Consider the following 18358-nt stretch of genomic DNA (forward strand, 5'->3'; position numbering starts at 1 on the left):
CTGTCTGCAGCGCATGGGATCCCCTAGGATCCCTTCGCGCGTCTTCACAGAGAGTCTAGTTGTACTGGCTACCAGGGAAAGGGCGGGATTGGGCGGGAAATGCAGGTAGCATGTAGTGCCTCCCCCTGGACAGAGGAGGTATTTAGCGGATTTCCCCTGCCAGGGAAAACCTGTGAAACCAGGTAGCTGCGTGGAGGTCGGCCCCAAACCTCCCCCACGCAGTCAGACGTGTTCCGGAATTCTGAGTTTTCCGAGGTTCCGTCTTCTGTCTGCTGCGCCTGGGATCTCCTATGAGCACTTCACGTTTCTTCCCCGAGTGTCTCTTAGTGCGGTCTGCCGGGGAAATGCGGGGGATGGGCTGGAAATGCAGGTAGCATGTAGTGCCTCCCTCTGGGCAGGGGAGGTATTTAGCGGACTTCCCCCTACAAGGGAACACCTGTGTCTCCAGACAGCTGTGTGGAGGACGTCCCCAAACGTCCCCCAAACAGTCAGCCGTGTTCCGGAATTCTGAGCGTGGGGAGGTTCCGTCTTCTTTCTGCAGTTCTTGGGATCTCCCAAGATCCCTTCGCGCGTCTTCACAGAGAGTCTACTTGTACGGGCTGCCAGGAAAGGCGGGGATGGGCTGGAAATGAAGGTAGCATGTAGTGCCTCCCCCTGCAAAGGGGAGGTATTTAGCGGACTTCCCCCTGCCAGGGAACACCTGTGTCCCATGGCAGCTGCGTGGATGGCGGCCCCAAAACTCCCCCACACACTCAGCCGTGTTCCGGAATTCTGAGCATGGAGAGTTTCCGTCTTCTGTCTGCAGTGACTGTGATCTCCTAGGAGCCCTTCACGTGTTTTCCCCGAGATTCTCTTAGTGCAGGCAGCCGGGGAAAGGCGGGGGATGTGCTGGAAATGCAGGTAGCATGTAGTGCCTCCCGCGGGACAGGGGAGGTAATTAGCGGACTGCCCCCTGCCAGGGAACACCTGTGACCAAAGGCAGCTGAGTGGAGGGCGGCCACAAAACACCTCACAGTCAGCCGTGTTCCGGAATTCTAAGCGTGGGGAGGATATGTCTTCAGTCTGCTGCGCCTGGGATCTACTAGGAGCACTTCGCGAGTCTTCCCCTAGTTTTTCCAAGTGCGAGTGCCAGGGAAAGGCGGGGAATGGGCAGGAAATGCAGGTGGCAGGTAGTGAATCCCCCTGGACAGGGGAGGTATTTAGCGGACTTCCCCCTGCCAGGGAACACCTGTGACCCCAGGCAACTCCGTGGAGTTCGGCCCCAAAACTCCCCCACACAGTCAGACGTGTTCCGGAATTCTGAGTTTTCCGAGGTTCCGTCTTCTGTCTGCTGCGCCTGGGATCTCCTATGAGCACTTCACGTTTCTTCCCCGAGAGTCTCTTAGTGCGGTCTGCCGGGGAAATGCGGGGGATGGGCTGGAAATGCAGGTAGCATGTAGTGCCTCCCTCTGGACAGGGGAGGTATTTAGCGGAATTCCCCCTACCAGGGAACACCTGTGTCTCCAGACAGCTGTGTGGAGGACGTCCCCAAACGTCCCCCAAACAGTCAGCCGTGTTCCGGAATTCTGAGCGTGGGTAGGTTCCGTCTTCTTTCTGCAGCACCAGGGATCTCCTAGGAGCCATTCGTGTGTCTTCCCCGAGAGTGTCCTAGTGCGGGCTGCCGAGAAGAGGTGGGGGATATGCCGGAAATGCAGGTAGAATTTAGGGCCTCCCCCTGGAAAGGGGAGGTATTTAGCGGAATTCCCCCTGCCTGGGAACACCTGTGAAACCAGGCAGCTGCGTATAGGGCGGCCCCAAAACTCCCCCACACAGTCAGCCATGTTCCGGAATTCTGAGCGTGGGGAGGTTCCGTCTTCTTTCTGCAGCGCTTGGGATCTCCTAGGATCCCTTCGCGCGTCTTCACAGAGAGTCTACTTGTACGGGCTGCCAGGAAAGGCGGGGATGGGCTGGAAATGCAGGTAGCATGTTGTGCCTCCCCCTGCACAGGGGAGGTAATTAGCGGACTTCCCCCTGCCAGGGAACACCTGTGTCCCATGGCAGCTGCGTGGATGGCGGCCCCAAAACTCCCCCAAACACTCAGCCGTGTTCCGGAATTCTGAGTGTTCGGAGGTTCCATCTTCTGTCTGCTGCGCCTCGGATCTCCTATGAGCCCTTCACGTGTCTTCCCCGAGATTCTCCTAGTGCAGGCTGCAGGGGAAAACAGGGAAGGGTGGAAATGCAGGTAGCATGTAGTTCCTCCCCCTCGACAGGGGAGGTATTTAGCGGACTTCCCCCTGCCAGGGAACACCTGTGAAACCAGGCAGCTGCGTGGAGGGCGGCCCCAAACCTCCTCAACACAGTCAGCCGTTTTCCGGAATACTGTGTGTGGGGAGGTTCCGTCTTCTGTGTGCAGCGCCTGGGATCTGCTAGGAGCATTTCGCGTGTCTTCCCCGAGAGTCGCATTGTGCGGGCTGCCGGGGAAATGCGGGGGATGGGCTGGAAATGCAGATACTATGCAGTTCCTTTCCCTGGAAAGGGGAGGTATTTAGCGGGCTTCCCCCTGCCAGGGAACACCTGGCAAACCAGGCAACTGCATGGATGCCGGCCACCAAACTCCCACACACAGTTAGACGTTTTCCGGAATTCTGAGTGTTGGGAGGTTTCGTCTTCTGTCTACTGCGCTTGGGATCTCCTAAGAGCCCTTCACGTATCTTCCCCTAGAGTCTCCTAGTGCGGGTATTCGGGGAAAGGCGGGGGATGGGCTGGAAATGCAGGTAGCATGTAGTGCCTCCCCCTGGACAGGGGAGGTATTTAGCGGGCTTCCCCCTGCCAGGGAACTCCTGTGACTCCAGATAGCTGCGTGGAGGTCGTCCCCAAACCTCCCCCACACAGTCAGCCTTGTTCCGGAATTCTGAGCGTGGGGAGGTTCCGTCTTCTTTCTGCAGCACCGGGGATCTCCTAGGATCCCTTCGCGCGTCTTCACAGAGAGTCTACTTGTACGGGCTGCCAGGAAAGTCGGGGATGGGCTGGAAATGCAGGTAGCATGTAGTCCCTCCCCCTGCACAGGGGAAGTATTTAGCGGGATTCCCCCTGCCAGGGAACACCTGTGTCCCATGGCAGCTGCGTGGAAGGCGGCCCCAAAACTCCCCCACACACTCAGCCGTGTTCCGGAATTCTGAGCATGGAGAGTTTCCGTCTTCTGTCTGCAGTGACTGTGATCACCTAGGAGCCTTTCGCGTGTCTTCCCCGAGGGTCTCTTTGTGCGGGCTGCAGGGTAAAGGCGGGGGATGGGCTGGAAATGGAGGTAGCATGTAGTGCATCCCCCTGGACAGGGGATGTATTTAGCGGGCTTCCCCTTGCCAGGAACTCCTGTGACCACAGGCAGCTGCGAGGAGGGCGGCCCCAAACCTCCCCCACAGTCAGACGTGTTCCGGAATTCTGAGCGTGGGCAGGTTCCGTCTTCTTTCTGCAGCGCCTCGGATCTCCTATGAGCCATTCGCGTGTCTTCCCCGAGAGTCTCCTATTGCGGGCTGCAGGGGAAAGGCGGGGGATGGGCTGGAAATGCAGGTAGCATGTAGTGCCTCCCCCTGGACAGGGGAGGTATTTAGCGGACATCCCCCTAACAGGGAACACCTGTGACTCCAGACAGCTGCGTGGAGGACGTCCCCAAACCTCCCCCACACAGTCAGCCGTGTTCCGGAATTCTGAGCGTGGGCAGGTTCCGTCTTCTTTCTGCAGCACCGGGGATCTCCTAGGAGCCATTCGAGTGTCTTCCCCGAGAGTGTCCTAGTGCGGGCTGCCGTGAAAATGTGGGGTATGTGCTGGAAATGCAGGTAGCATGTAGGGCCTCCCCCTGGAAAGGGGAGGTATTTAGCGGACATCCCCCTGCCAGGGAACACCTGTGTCCCATGGCAGCTGCGTGGATGACGGCCCCAAACCTCCCCCACACACTCAGCCGTGTTCCGGAATTCTGAGCATGAAGAGTTTCCGTCTTCTGTCTGCAGTGCCTGTGATCTCCTAGGAGCCTTTCGCGTGTCTTCCCCGAGAGTCACATAGTGCTGGCAGAAGGGGAAAAGCGGGGGATGGGCTGGAAATGCAGGTAGCATGTAGTGCCTCCCCCTGGACAGGGGAGGTATTTAGCGGACTGCCCCCTGCCAGGGAACACCTGTGACCACAGGCAGCTGCGTGCAGTTCGGCCCCAAACTTCCCCCACACAGTCAGCCGTGTTCCGGAATTCTGAGTGTTCAGAGGTTCCGTCTTCTGTCTGCTGCGCCTCGGATCTCCTATGAGCCCTTCACGTGTCTTCCCCGAGATTCTCCTATTGCAGGCTGCAGGGGAAAACAGGGAATGGTGGAAATGCAGGTAGCATGTAGTTCCTCCCCCAGGACAGGGGAGGTATTTAGCGGAATTCACCCTGCAAGGGAACACCTGTGACCACACACAGCTGCGTGGAGGGCAGCCTCAAACCTCCCCAACACAGTCAGCCTTTTTCCGGAATTCTGTGTGTGGGGAGGTTCCGTCTTCTGTGTGCAGCGCCTGGGATCTGCTAGGAGCATTTCGCGTGTCTTCCCCGAGAGTCCCCGAGGGCGGGCTGCCGGGGAAAGGCGGGGGATGGGCTGGAAATGCAGATACTATGCAGTTCCTCCCCCTGGACATGGGAGGTATTTAGCGGACTTCCCCCTGCCCGTGAACACCTGTGAAACCAGGCAGCTGCGTGGAGGGCGGCCCCAAACCTCCCCCACACTGTCAGCCGTGTTCCGGAATTCTGAGCGTGGGAAGGTTCCGTCTTCTTTCTGCAGCGCCTGGGATCTCCTAGGAGCACTTCGCGTGTCTTCCCCGAGAGTATGTTAGTGCGGGCTGCCTGTTAAATGCGGGGGATTGGCTGGAAATTCAGGTAGCATGTAGTGCCTCTCAATGGACAGTGGAGGTATTTAGCGGACTTCCCCCTGCCAGGGAACACCTGTGAAACCAGGCAGCTGCGTGGAGGGCGGCCCCAAAATTCCCCCAAACAGTCATCCGTGTTCCGGATTTCTGAGTGTTGATAGGTTCCGTCTTCTGTCTGCTGCGCCTGGGATCTCCTAGGAGCCATTCGCGTGTCTTCCCCGAGGGTCTCCTAGTGCGGGCTGCAGGGGAAAGGCGGGGGATGGGCTGGAAATGCAGGTAGCATGTAGTGCCTCCCCCTGGACAGTGGAGGTATTTAGCAGACATCCCCCTACCAGGGAACACCTGTGTCCCATGGCAGCTGCGTGGATGGCGGCCCGAAACCTCCCACACACACTCAGCCGTGTTCCGGAATTCTGAGCGTGGAGAGTTTCCGTCTTCTGTCTGCAGTGCCTGTGATCTCCTAGTAGCCTTTCGCGTGTCTTCCCCGAGAATATCCTAGTGCAGGCTGCCGGGTAAAGGCGGGGGACGGGCTGGAAATGCAGGTAGCATGTAGTGCCTCCCCCTGAACAGGGGAGGTGTTTAGCGGAATTCACCCTGCCAGGGAACACCTGTGACCACACACAGCTTCGTGGAAGGCAGCCTCAAACCTCCCCAACACAGTCAGCCGTTTTCCGGAATTCTGTGCGTGGGTAGGTTCCGTCTTCTGTCTGCAGCGCCTGGGATCTCCTAGGAGCTTTTCGCGTGTCTTCCCCGAGGGTCTCCTAGTGCGGGCTGCCGAGGAAAGGCGGGGGATGGCCTGGAAATCCAGGTTCTATGCAGTTCCTCCCCCTGGACAGGGGAGGTATTTAGCGGAATTCACCCTGAACACCTGTGAAACCAGGCAGCTGCGTGGAGGGCGGCCCAAAAACTCCCACACACATTAAGCCTTGTTTCGGTATTCTGAGTGTTGGGAGGATTCGACATCTGTCTGCTGCGCTTCGGATCTCCTAAGAGCCCTTCACGTATCTTCCCCGAGAGTCCCCGAGGGCGGGCTTCCTGAGAAAGGCGGGGAATGTGCTGGAAATGCAGGTAGCATGTAGTGCATCCCCCAGGACAGAGGAGGTTTTTAGCGGACTTCCCCCTTGACCTAACACCTGCGACCCCAGGCAGCTGCGTGGAGGGCGGCCCCAAACCTTCCCCACACACTCAGCCGTGTTCCGGAATTCTGAGAATGGGGAGTTTCCGACATCTGTCTGCAGCGCATGGGATCCCCTAGGATCCCTTCGCGCGTCTTCACAGAGAGTCTAGTTGTACTGGCTACCAGGAAAGGCGGGATTGGGCTGGAAATGCAGGTAGCATGTAGTTCCTCCCCCAGGACAGGGGAGGTATTTAGCGGAATTCACCCTGCAAGGGAACACCTGTGACCACACACAGCTGCGTGGAGGGCAGCCTCAAACCTCCCCAACACAGTCAGCCTTTTTCCGGAATTCTGTGTGTGGGGAGGTTCCGTCTTCTGTGTGCAGCGCCTGGGATCTGCTAGGAGCATTTCGCGTGTCTTCCCCGAGAGTCCCCGAGGGCGGGCTGCCGGGGAAAGGCGGGGGATGGGCTGGAAATGCAGATACTATGCAGTTCCTCCCCCTGGACATGGGAGGTATTTAGCGGACTTCCCCCTGCCAGGGAACACCTGGCAAACCAGGCAGCTGCTTGGATGGCGGCCCCAAACCTCCCCCACACAGTTAGCCGTGTTCCGGAATTCTGAGTGTTGGGAGGTTTCGTCTTCTGTCTGCTGCGCTTGGGATCTCCTAAGAGCCCTTCACGTATCTTACCCTAGAGTCTCCTAGTGCGGGCAGCCGGGGAAAGGCGGGGGATGGGCTGGAAATGCAGGTAGCATGTAGTGCCTCCCCCTGGACATGGGAGGTATTTAGCGGACTTTCCCCTGCCAGGGAAAACCTGTGAAACCAGGTAGCTGCGTGGAGGTCGGCCCCAAACCTCCCCCACACAGTCAGACGTGTTCCGGAATTCTGAGTTTTCCGAGGTTCCGTCTTCTGTCTGCTGCGCCTGGGATCTCCTATGAGCACTTCACGTTTCTTCCCCGAGTGTCTCTTAGTGCGGTCTGCCGGGGAAATGCGGGGGATGGGCTGGAAATGCAGGTAGCATGTAGTGCCTCCCTCTGGACAGGGGAGGTATTTAGCGGACTTCCCCCTACAAGGGAACACCTGTGTCTCCAGACAGCTGTGTGGAGGACGTCCCCAAACGTCCCCAAACAGTCAGCCGTGTTCCGGAATTCTGAGCGTGGGGAGGTTCCGTCTTCTTTCTGCAGTTCTTGGGATCTCCCAAGATCCCTTCACGAGTCTTCACAGAGAGTCTACTTGTACGGGCTGCCAGGAAAGTCGGGAATGTGCTGGAAATGCAGGTAGCATGTAGTGCCTCCCCCTGCAAAGGGGAGGTATTTAGCGGACTTCCCCCTGCCAGGGAACACCTGTGTCCCATGGCAGCTGCGTGGATGGCGGCCCCAAAACTCCCCCACACACTCAGCCGTGTTCCGGAATTCTGAGCATGGAGAGTTTCCGTCTTCTGTCTGCAGTGTCTGTGATCTCCTAGGAGCCCTTCACGTGTTTTCCCCGAGATTCTCTTAGTGCAGGCAGCCGGGGAAAGGCGGGGGATGTGCTGGAAATGCAGGTAGCATGTAGTGCCTCCCCCTGGACAGGGGAGGTAATTAGCGGACTGCCCCCTGCCAGGGAACACTTGTGACCAAAGGCAGCTTAGTGGAGGGCGGCCACAAATCACCTCACAGTCAGCCGTGTTCCGGAATTCTAAGCGTGGGGAGGATATGTCTTCAGTCTGCTGCGCCTGGGATTTACTAGGAGCACTTCGCGAGTCTTCCCCTAGTTTTTCCAAGTGCGAGTGCCAGGGAAAGGCGGGGAATGGGCAGGAAATGCAGGTGGCAGGTAGTGAATCCCCCTGGACAGGGGAGGTATTTAGCGGACTTCCCCCTGCCAGGGAACACCTGTGACCCCAGGCAACTCCGTGGAGTTCGGCCCCAAAACTCCCCCACACAGTCAGACGTGTTCCGGAATTCTGAGTTTTCCGAGGTTCCGTCTTCTGTCTGCTGCGCCTGGGATCTCCTATGAGCACTTCACGTTTCTTCCCCGAGAGTCTCTTAGTGCGGTCTGCCGGGGAAATGCGGGGGATGGGCTGGAAATGCAGGTAGCATGTAGTGCCTCCCTCTGGACAGGGGAGGTATTTAGCGGAATTCCCCCTACCAGGGAACACCTGTGTCTCCATACAGCTGTGTGGAGGACGTCCCCAAACGTCCCCCAAACAGTCAGCCGTGTTCCGGAATTCTGAGCGTGGGTAGGTTCCGTCTTCTTTCTGCAGCACCAGGGATCTCCTAGGAGCCATTCGTGTGTCTTCCCCGAGAGTGTCCTAGTGCGGGCTGCCGAGAAGAGGTGGGGGATATGCCGGAAATGCAGGTAGAATTTAGGGCCTCCCCCTGGAAATGGGAGGTATTTAGCGGAATTCCCCCTGCCTGGGAACACCTGTGAAACCAGGCAGCTGCGTATAGGGCGGCCCCAAAACTCCCCCACACAGACAGCCATGTTCCGGAATTCTGAGCGTGGGGAGGTTCCGTCTTCTTTCTGCAGCGCTTGGGATCTCCTAGGATCCGTTCGCGCGTCTTCACAGAGAGTCTACTTGTACGGGCTGCCAGGAAAGGCGGGGATGGGCTGGAAATGCAGGTAGCATGTTGTGCCTCCCCCTGCACAGGGGAGGTAATTAGCGGACTTCCCCCTGCCAGGGAACACCTGTGTCCCATGGCAGCTGCGTGGATGGCGGCCCCAAAACTCCCCCAAACACTCAGCCGTGTTCCGGAATTCTGAGTGTTCGGAGGTTCCATCTTCTGTCTGCTGCGCCTCGGATCTCCTATGAGCCCTTCACGTGTCTTCCCCGAGATTCTCCTAGTGCAGGCTGCAGGGGAAAACAGGGAAGGGTGGAAATGCAGGTAGCATGTAGTTCCTCCCCCTCGACAGGGGAGGTATTTAGCGGACTTCCCCCTGCCAGGGAACACCTGTGAAACCAGGCAGCTGCGTGGAGGGCGGCCCCAAACCTCCTCAACACAGTCAGCCGTTTTCCGGAATACTGTGTGTGGGGAGGTTCCGTCTTCTGTGTGCAGCGCCTGGGATCTGCTAGGAGCATTTCGCGTGTCTTCCCCGAGAGTCGCATTGTGCGGGCTGCCGGGGAAATGCGGGGGATGGGCTGGAAATGCAGATACTATGCAGTTCCTTTCCCTGGAAAGGGGAGGTATTTAGCGGGCTTCCCCCTGCCAGGGAACACCTGGCAAACCAGGCAACTGCATGGATGCCGGCCACCAAACTCCCACACACAGTTAGACGTTTTCCGGAATTCTGAGTGTTGGGAGGTTTCGTCTTCTGTCTACTGCGCTTGGGATCTCCTAAGAGCCCTTCACGTATCTTCCCCTAGAGTCTCCTAGTGCGGGTATTCGGGGAAAGGCGGGGGATGGGCTGGAAATGCAGGTAGCATGTAGTGCCTCCCCCTGGACAGGGGAGGTATTTAGCGGGCTTCCCCCTGCCAGGGAACTCCTGTGACTCCAGATAGCTGCGTGGAGGTCGTCCCCAAACCTCCCCCACACAGTCAGCCTTGTTCCGGAATTCTGAGCGTGGGGAGGTTCCGTCTTCTTTCTGCAGCACCGGGGATCTCCTAGGATCCCTTCGCGCGTCTTCACAGAGAGTCTACTTGTACGGGCTGCCAGGAAAGTCGGGGATGGGCTGGAAATGCAGGTAGCATGTAGTCCCTCCCCCTGCACAGGGGAAGTATTTAGCGGGATTCCCCCTGCCAGGGAACACCTGTGTCCCATGGCAGCTGCGTGGAAGGCGGCCCCAAAACTCCCCCACACACTCAGCCGTGTTCCGGAATTCTGAGCATGGAGAGTTTCCGTCTTCTGTCTGCAGTGACTGTGATCACCTAGGAGCCTTTCGCGTGTCTTCCCCGAGGGTCTCTTTGTGCGGGCTGCAGGGTAAAGGCGGGGGATGGGCTGGAAATGGAGGTAGCATGTAGTGCATCCCCCTGGACAGGGGATGTATTTAGCGGGCTTCCCCTTGCCAGGAACTCCTGTGACCACAGGCAGCTGCGAGGAGGGCGGCCCCAAACCTCCCCCACAGTCAGACGTGTTCCGGAATTCTGAGCGTGGGGAGGTTCCGTCTTCATTCTGCAGCGCCTCGGATCTCCTATGAGCCATTCGCGTGTCTTCCCCGAGAGTCTCCTATTGCGGGCTGCAGGGGAAAGGCGGGGGATGGGCTGGAAATGCAGGTAGCATGTAGTGCCTCCCCCTGGACAGGGGAGGTATTTAGCGGACATCCCCCTAACAGGGAACACCTGTGACTCCAGACAGCTGCGTGGAGGACGTCCCCAAACCTCCCCCACACAGTCAGCCGTGTTCCGGAATTCTGAGCGTGGGCAGGTTCCGTCTTCTTTCTGCAGCACCGGGGATCTCCTAGGAGCCATTCGAGTGTCTTCCCCGAGAGTGTCCTAGTGCGGGCTGCCGTGAAAATGTGGGGTATGTGCTGGAAATGCAGGTAGCATGTAGGGCCTCCCCCTGGAAAGGGGAGGTATTTAGCGGACATCCCCCTGCCAGGGAACACCTGTGTCCCATGGCAGCTGCGTGGATGGCGGCCCCAAACCTCCCCCACACACTCAGCCGTGTTCCGGAATTCTGAGCATGGAGAGTTTCCGTCTTCTGTCTGCAGTGCCTGTGATCTCCTAGGAGCCTTTCGCGTGTCTTCCCCGAGAGTCACATAGTGCTGGCTGAAGGGGAAAAGCGGGGGATGGGCTGGAAATGCAGGTAGCATGTAGTGCCTCCCCCTGGACAGGGGAGGTATTTAGCGGACTGCCCCCTGCCAGGGAACACCTGTGACCACAGGCAGCTGCGTGCAGTTCGGCCCCAAACTTCCCCCACACAGTCAGCCGTGTTCCGGAATTCTGAGTGTTCAGAGGTTCCGTCTTCTGTCTGCTGCGCCTCGGATCTCCTATGAGCCCTTCACGTGTCTTCCCCGAGATTCTCCTATTGCAGGCTGCAGGGGAAAACAGGGAATGGTGGAAATGCAGGTAGCATGTAGTGCCTCCCCCTCGACAGGGGAGGTATTTAGCGGACTTCCCCCTGCCCGTGAACACCTGTGAAACCAGGCAGCTGCGTGGAGGGCGGCCCCAAACCTCCCCCACACTGTCAGCCGTGTTCCGGAATTCTGAGCGTGGGAAGGTTCCGTCTTCTTTCTGCAGCGCCTGGGATCTCCTAGGAGCACTTCGCGTGTCTTCCCCGAGAGTATCTTAGTGCGGGCTGCGTGTTAAATGCGGGGGATTGGCTGGAAATTCAGGTAGCATGTAGTGCCTCTCAATGGACAGTGGAGGTATTTAGCGGACTTCCCCCTGCCAGGGAACACCTGTGAAACCAGGCAGCTGCGTGGAGGGCGGCCCCAAAATTCCCCCAAACAGTCATCCGTGTTCCGGATTTCTGAGTGTTGATAGGTTCCGTCTTCTGTCTGCTGCGCCTGGGATCTCCTAGGAGCCATTCGCGTGTCTTCCCCGAGGGTCTCCTAGTGCGGGCTGCAGGGGAAAGGCGGGGGATGGGCTGGAAATGCAGGTAGCATGTAGTGCCTCCCCCTGGACAGTGGAGGTATTTAGCAGACATCCCCCTACCAGGGAACACCTGTGTCCCATGGCAGCTGCGTGGATGGCGGCCCGAAACCTCCCACACACACTCAGCCGTGTTCCGGAATTCTGAGCGTGGAGAGTTTCCGTCTTCTGTCTGCAGTGCCTGTGATCTCCTAGTAGCCTTTCGCGTGTCTTCCCCGAGAATATCCTAGTGCAGGCTGCCGGGTAAAGGCGGGGGACGGGCTGGAAATGCAGGTAGCATGTAGTGCCTCCCCCTGAACAGGGGAGGTGTTTAGCGGAATTCACCCTGCCAGGGAACACCTGTGACCACACACAGCTTCGTGGAAGGCAGCCTTAAACCTCCCCAACACAGTCAGCCGTTTTCCGGAATTATGTGCGTGGGTAGGTTCCGTCTTCTGTCTGCAGCGCCTGGGATCTCCTAGGAGCTTTTCGCGTGTCTTCCCCGAGGGTCTCCTAGTGCGGGCTGCCGAGGAAAGGCGGGGGATGGCCTGGAAATCCAGGTTCTATGCAGTTCCTCCCCCTGGACAGGGGAGGTATTTAGCGGAATTCACCCTGAACACCTGTGAAACCAGGCAGCTGCGTGGAGGGCGGCCCAAAAACTCCCACACACATTAAGCCTTGTTTCGGTATTCTGAGTGTTGGGAGGATTCGACATCTGTCTGCTGCGCTTCGGATCTCCTAAGAGCTCTTCACGTATCTTCCCCGAGAGTCCCCGAGGGCGGGCTTCCTGAGAAAGGCGGGGAATGTGCTGGAAATGCAGGTAGCATGTAGTGCAACCCCCTGGACAGAGGAGGTTTTTAGCGGACTTCCCCCTTGACCTAACACCTGCGACCCCAGGCAGCTGCGTGGAGGGCGGCCCCAAACCTTCCCCACACACTCAGCCGTGTTCCGGAATTCTGAGCATGGGGAGTTTCCGACATCTGTCTGCAGCGCATGGGATCCCCTAGGATCCCTTCGCGCGTCTTCACAGAGAGTCTAGTTGTACTGGCTACCAGGAAAGGCGGGATTGGGCTGGAAATGCAGGTAGCATGTAGTTCCTCCCCCAGGACAGGGGAGGTATTTAGCGGAATTCACCCTGCAAGGGAACACCTGTGACCACACACAGCTGCGTGGAGGGCAGCCTCAAACCTCCCCAACACAGTCAGCCTTTTTCCGGAATTCTGTGTGTGGGGAGGTTCCGTCTTCTGTGTGCAGCGCCTGGGATCTGCTAGGAGCATTTCGCGTGTCTTCCCCGAGAGTCCCCGAGGGCGGGCTGCCGGGGAAAGGCGGGGGATGGGCTGGAAATGCAGATACTATGCAGTTCCTCCCCCTGGACATGGGAGGTATTTAGCGGACTTCCCCCTGCCAGGGAACACCTGGCAAACCAGGCAGCTGCTTGGATGGCGGCCCCAAACCTCCCCCACACAGTTAGCCGTGTTCCGGAATTCTGAGTGTTGGGAGGTTTCGTCTTCTGTCTGCTGCGCTTGGGATCTCCTAAGAGCCCTTCACGTATCTTCCCCTAGAGTCTCCTAGTGCGGGCAGCAGGGGAAAGTCGGGGGATGGGCTGGAAATGCAGGTAGCATGTAGTGCCTCCCCCTGGACATGGGAGGTATTTAGCGGGCTTCCCCCTGCCAGGGAACACCTGTGACCACAGGCAGCTGCGAGGAGTGCGGCCCCAAACCTCCACCACACAGTCAGCCGTGTTCCGGAATTCTGAGCGTGGGGAGGTTTCGTCTTCTTTCTGCAGCGCCTGGGATCTCCTAGGAGCCGTTTGCGTGACTTCACCGAGAGTCTCCTAGTGCGGGGCTGCCGGGGAAAGGCGGGGGATATGCTGGAAATGCAGGTAGAATGTAGTGCCTCCCTCTGGACAGGGGAGGTATTTAGCGGAATTCCCCCTGCCAGGGAAAATATGTGAAACCAGATAGCTGCGTGGGGGGGCGGCCCCAAACTTCCCCCACACAGTCAGCCGTGTTCCGGAATTCTGAGTGTTCGGAGGTTCCGTCTTCTGTCTGCTGCGCCTGGGATCTCCTAATTGCCCTTCACCTGCCTTCCCCGAGATTCTCTTAGTGCAGGCAGCCGGGGAAAGTCGGGGGATGTGCTGGAAATTCAGGTAGCATGTAGTGCCTCCCTTGGACAGGGGAGGTAATTAGCGGACTGCCCCCTGCCAGGGAACACCTGTGACCAAAGGCAGCTGAGTCTAGGGCGGCCACAAAACACCTCACAGTCAGCCGTGAACCTGAATTCTAAGCGTCGGGAGGATTTGTCTTCAGTCTGCTGCGCCTGGGATCTACTAGGAGCCCTTCGCGAGTCTTCCCCGAGTGTTTCCTAGTGCGAGTGCCAGGGAAAGGCGGGGAATGGGCTGGAAATGCAGGTAGCAGGTAGTGCCTCCCCCTGGACAGGGGAGGTATTTAGCGGACTTCCCCCTGCCAGGGAACACCTGTGACCCCAGGCAACTCCGTGGAGGGCGGCCCAAACCTCCCCCACACAGTTAGCCGTGTTTCGGAATTCTGAGCATGGGGATGTTCCGTCTTCATTCTGCAGCGCCTGAGATCTCCTATGAGCCTTTCCCGTGTCTTCCCCGAGAGGCTCATATTGCGGGCTGCCGGGGAAAGGCGGGGGATGGGCTGGAAATGCAGGTAGCATGTAGTGCCTCCCCCAGGACAGGGGAGGTATTCAGCGGAATTCACCCTGCCAGGGAACACCTGTGACCCCTGGCAGCTGCGTGGAGGGCAGCCTCAAACCTCCCCAACACAGTCAGCCGTTTTCTGGATTCTGTGTTTGGGGAGGTTCCGTCTTCTGTGTGCAGCGCCTGGGAACTACTAGGAGCATTTCGCGTTTCTTCCCCAATAGTCTCATAGTGCGGGCTGCCTGGGAAATGCGGGGCATGTGCTGGAAATGCAGGTAGCATGTAGTGCCTCCCCCTGGACAGGGAAGGTATTTAGCGGACTTTCCCCTGCCAGGGAAAACCTGTGAAACCAGGTAGCTGCGTGGAGGTCGGCCCTAAACCTCCCCCAAACAGTCCGCCGTGTTCCGGAATTCTGAGTTTTCCGAGGTTCCGTCTTCTGTCTGCTGCGCCTGGGATCTCCTATGAGCATTTCACGTGTCTTCCCCGAGAGTATCTTAGTGCGGTCTGCCGGGGAAATGCGGGGGATGAGCTGGAAATGCAGGTAGCATGTAGTTCATCCCCAGGACAGTGGAGGTTTTAGCGGACTTCCCCCTTGACCTAACACCTGCGACCCCAGGCAGCTGCGTGGAGGGCGGGCCCAAACCTTCCCCACACACTCAGCCGTGTTCCGGAATTCTGAGCATGGGGAGTTTCCGACATCTGTCTGCAGCGCATGGGATCCCCTAGGATCCCTTCGCGCGTCTTCACAGAGAGTCTAGTTGTACTGGCTACCAGGAAAGGCGGGATTGGGCTGGAAATGCAGGTAGCATGTAGTTCCTCCCCCAGGACAGGGGAGGTATTTAGCGGAATTCACCCTGCAAGGGAACACCTGTGACCACACACAGCTGCGTGGAGGGCAGCCTCAAACCTCCCCAACACAGTCAGCCTTTTTCCGGAATTCTGTGTGTGGGGAGGTTCCGTCTTCTGTGTGCAGCGCCTGGGATCTGCTAGGAGCATTTCGCGTGTCTTCCCCGAGAGTCCCCGTGGGCGGGCTGCCGGGGAAAGGCGGGGGATGGGCTGGAAATGCAGATACTATGCAGTTCCTCCCCCTGGACATGGGAGGTATTTAGCGGACTTCCCCCTGCAAGGGAACACCTGGCAAACCAGGCAGCTGCGTGGATGGCGGCCCCAAACCTCCCCCACACAGTTAGCCGTATTCCGGAATTCTGAGTGTTGGGAGGTTTCGTCTTCTGTCTGCTGCGCTTGGGATCACCTAAGAGCCCTTCAGGTATCTTCCCCTAGAGTCTCCTAGTGCGGGCAGCCGGGGAAAGGCGGGGGATGGGCTGGAAATGCAGGTAGCATGTAGTGCCTCCGCCTGGACATGGGAGGTATTTAGCGGGCTTCCCCCTGCCAGGGAACACCTGTGACCACAGGCAGCTGCGAGGAGTGCGGCCCCAAACCTCCACCACACAGTCAGCCGTGTTCCGGAATTCTGAGTGTTCGGAGGTTCCGTCTTCTGTCTGCTGCGCCTGGGATCTCCTATGAGCCCTTCACGTGTCTTCCCCGAGATTCTCTTAGTGCAGGCAGCCGGGGAAAGGTGGGGGATGTGCTGGAAATGCAGGTAGCATGTAGTGCCTCCCTCTGGACAGGGGAGGTAATTAGCGGACTGCCCCCTGCCAGGGAACACCTGTGACCAAAGGCAGCTGAGTGGAGGGCGTCCACAAACACCTCACAGTCAGCCGTGTTCCGGAATTCTAAGCGTGGGGAGGATTTGTCTTCAGTCTGCTGCGCCTGGGATCTACTAGGAGCCCTTCGCGAGTCTTCCCCGAGTTTTTCCTAGTGCGAGTGCCAGGGAAAGGCGGGTAATGGGCTGGAAATGCAGGTAGCAGTTAGTGCCTCCCCCTGGACAGGGTAGGTATTTAACGGAATTTCCCCTGCCAGGGAAAACCTGTGAAACCAGGTAGCTGCGTGGAGGTCGGCCCCAAACCTCCCCCACACAGTCAGCCGTGTTCCGGAATTCTGAGTTTTCCGAGGTTCCGTCTTCTTTCTGCAGCACCGGGGATCTCCTAGGAGCCATTCGAGTGTCTTCCCCGAGAGTGTCCTTGTGCGGGCTGCCGTGAAAATGTGGGGGATGTGCTGGAAATGCAGGTAGCATGTAGGGCCTCCCCCTGGAAAAGGGAGGTATTTAGCGGACTTTCCCCTACCAGGGAACACCTGTGACTCCAGACAGCTGCGTGGAGGACTTCCCCAAACCTCCCCCACACACTCAGCCGTGTTCAGGAATTCTGAGCATGGAGAGTTTCCGTCTTCTGTCTGCAGCGCCTGGGATCACCTAGGAGCCATTCGCGTGTCTTCCCTGAGAATATCCTAGTGCAGGCTGCCGGGGAAAGGCGGGGGACGGGCTGGAAATGCAGGTAACATGTAGTGCCTCCCCCAGGACAGGGGAGATATTTAGCGGAATTCACCCTGCCAGGGAACACCTGTGAACCCAGGCCGCTGCGTGGAGGGCAGCCCCAAACCTCCCCCACAGTCAGACGTGTTCCGGAATTCTGAGCGTGGGGAGGTTCCGTCTTCTCTCTGCTGCACCTGAGATCTCCTAAGAGCATTTCGCGTGTCTTCCCCGAGAGTCTCATAGTGCGGGCTGCCTGGGAAAGGCGGGGGATGGGCTGGATATTCAGGTTTTATGCAGTTCCTCCCCCTGGACAGGGGAGCTATTTAGCGGAATTCACCCTGCAAGGGAACACCTGTGAATCCAGGCAGCTGCGTGGAGGGCGGCCCAAAAACTGCCACACACATTCAGTCTTGTTTCGGAATTCTGAGTGTTGGGAGGTTTCGACATTTGTCTGCTGCGCTTCGGATCTCCTAAGAGCCCTTCACGTATCTTCCCCTAGAGTCTCCTAGTGCGGGCAGCCGGGGAAAGGCGGGGGATGGGCTGGAAATGCAGGTAGCATGTAGTGCCTCCCCCTGGACATGGGAGGTATTTAGCGGGGTTCCCCCCGCCAGGGATCACCTGTGACCACAGGCAGCTGAGAGGAGGGCGGCCCCAAACCTCCACCACACAGTCAGCCGTGTTCCGGAATTCTGAGCGTGGGGAGGTTTCGTCTTCTTTCTGCAGCGCCTGGGATCTCCTAGGAGCCATTCGCGTGTCTTCCCCGAGGGTCTCCTAGTGCGGGCTGCAGGGGAAAGGCGGGGGATGGGCTGGAAATGCAGGTAGCATGTAGTGCCTCCCCCTGGACAGTGGAGGTATTTAGCAGACATCCCCCTACAAGGGAACACCTGTGTCCCATGGCAGCTGCGTGGATGGCGGCCCGAAACCTCCCACACACACTCAGCCGTGTTCCGGAATTCTGAGCGTGGAGAGTTTCCGTCTTCAGTCTGCAGTGCCTGTGATCTCCTAGTAGCCTTTCGCGTGTCTTCCCCGAGAATATCCTAGTGCAGGCTGCCGGGTAAAGGCGGGGGACGGGCTGGAAATGCAGGTAGCATGTAGTGCCTCCCCCTGAACAGGGGAGGTGTTTAGCGGAATTCACCCTGCCAGGGAACACCTGTGACCACACACAGCTTCGTGGAAGGTAGCCTCAAACCTCCCCAACACAGTCAGCCGTTTTCCGGAATTCTGTGCGTGGGTAGGTTCCGTCTTCTGTCTGCAGCGCCTGGGATCTCCTAGGAGCTTTTCGCGTGTCTTCCCCGAGGGTCTCCTAGTGCGGGCTGCCGGGGAAAGGCGGGGGATGGCCTGGAAATTCAGGTTCTATGCAGTTCCTCCCCCTGGACAGGGGAGGTATTTAGCGGAATTCACCCTGAACACCTGTGAAACCAGGCAGCTGCGTGGAGGGCGGCCCAAAAACTCCCACACACATTAAGCCTTGTTTCGGTATTCTGAGTGTTGGGAGGTTTCGACATCTGTCTGCTGCGCTTCGGATCTCCTAAGAGCCCTTCACGTATCTTCCCCGAGTGTCCCCGAGGGCGGGCTTCCTGAGAAAGGCGGGGAATGTGCTGGAAATGCAGGTAGCATGTAGTGCATCCCCCAGGACAGAGGAGGTTTTTAGCGGACTTCCCCCTTGACCTAACACCTGCGACCCCAGGCAGCTGCGTGGTGGGCGGCCCCAAACCTTCCCCACACACTCAGCCGTGTTCCGGAATTCTGAGCATGGGGAGTTTCCGACATCTGTCTGCAGCGCATGGGATCCCCTAGGATCCCTTCGCGCGTCTTCACAGAGAGTCTAGTTGTACTGGCTACCAGGAAAGGCGGGA

The sequence above is a fragment of the Camelus ferus genome, chromosome 36 (genome assembly GCF_009834535.1).
Source record: "Camelus ferus isolate YT-003-E chromosome 36, BCGSAC_Cfer_1.0, whole genome shotgun sequence".
Lineage (NCBI taxonomy): Eukaryota > Metazoa > Chordata > Mammalia > Artiodactyla > Camelidae > Camelus > Camelus ferus.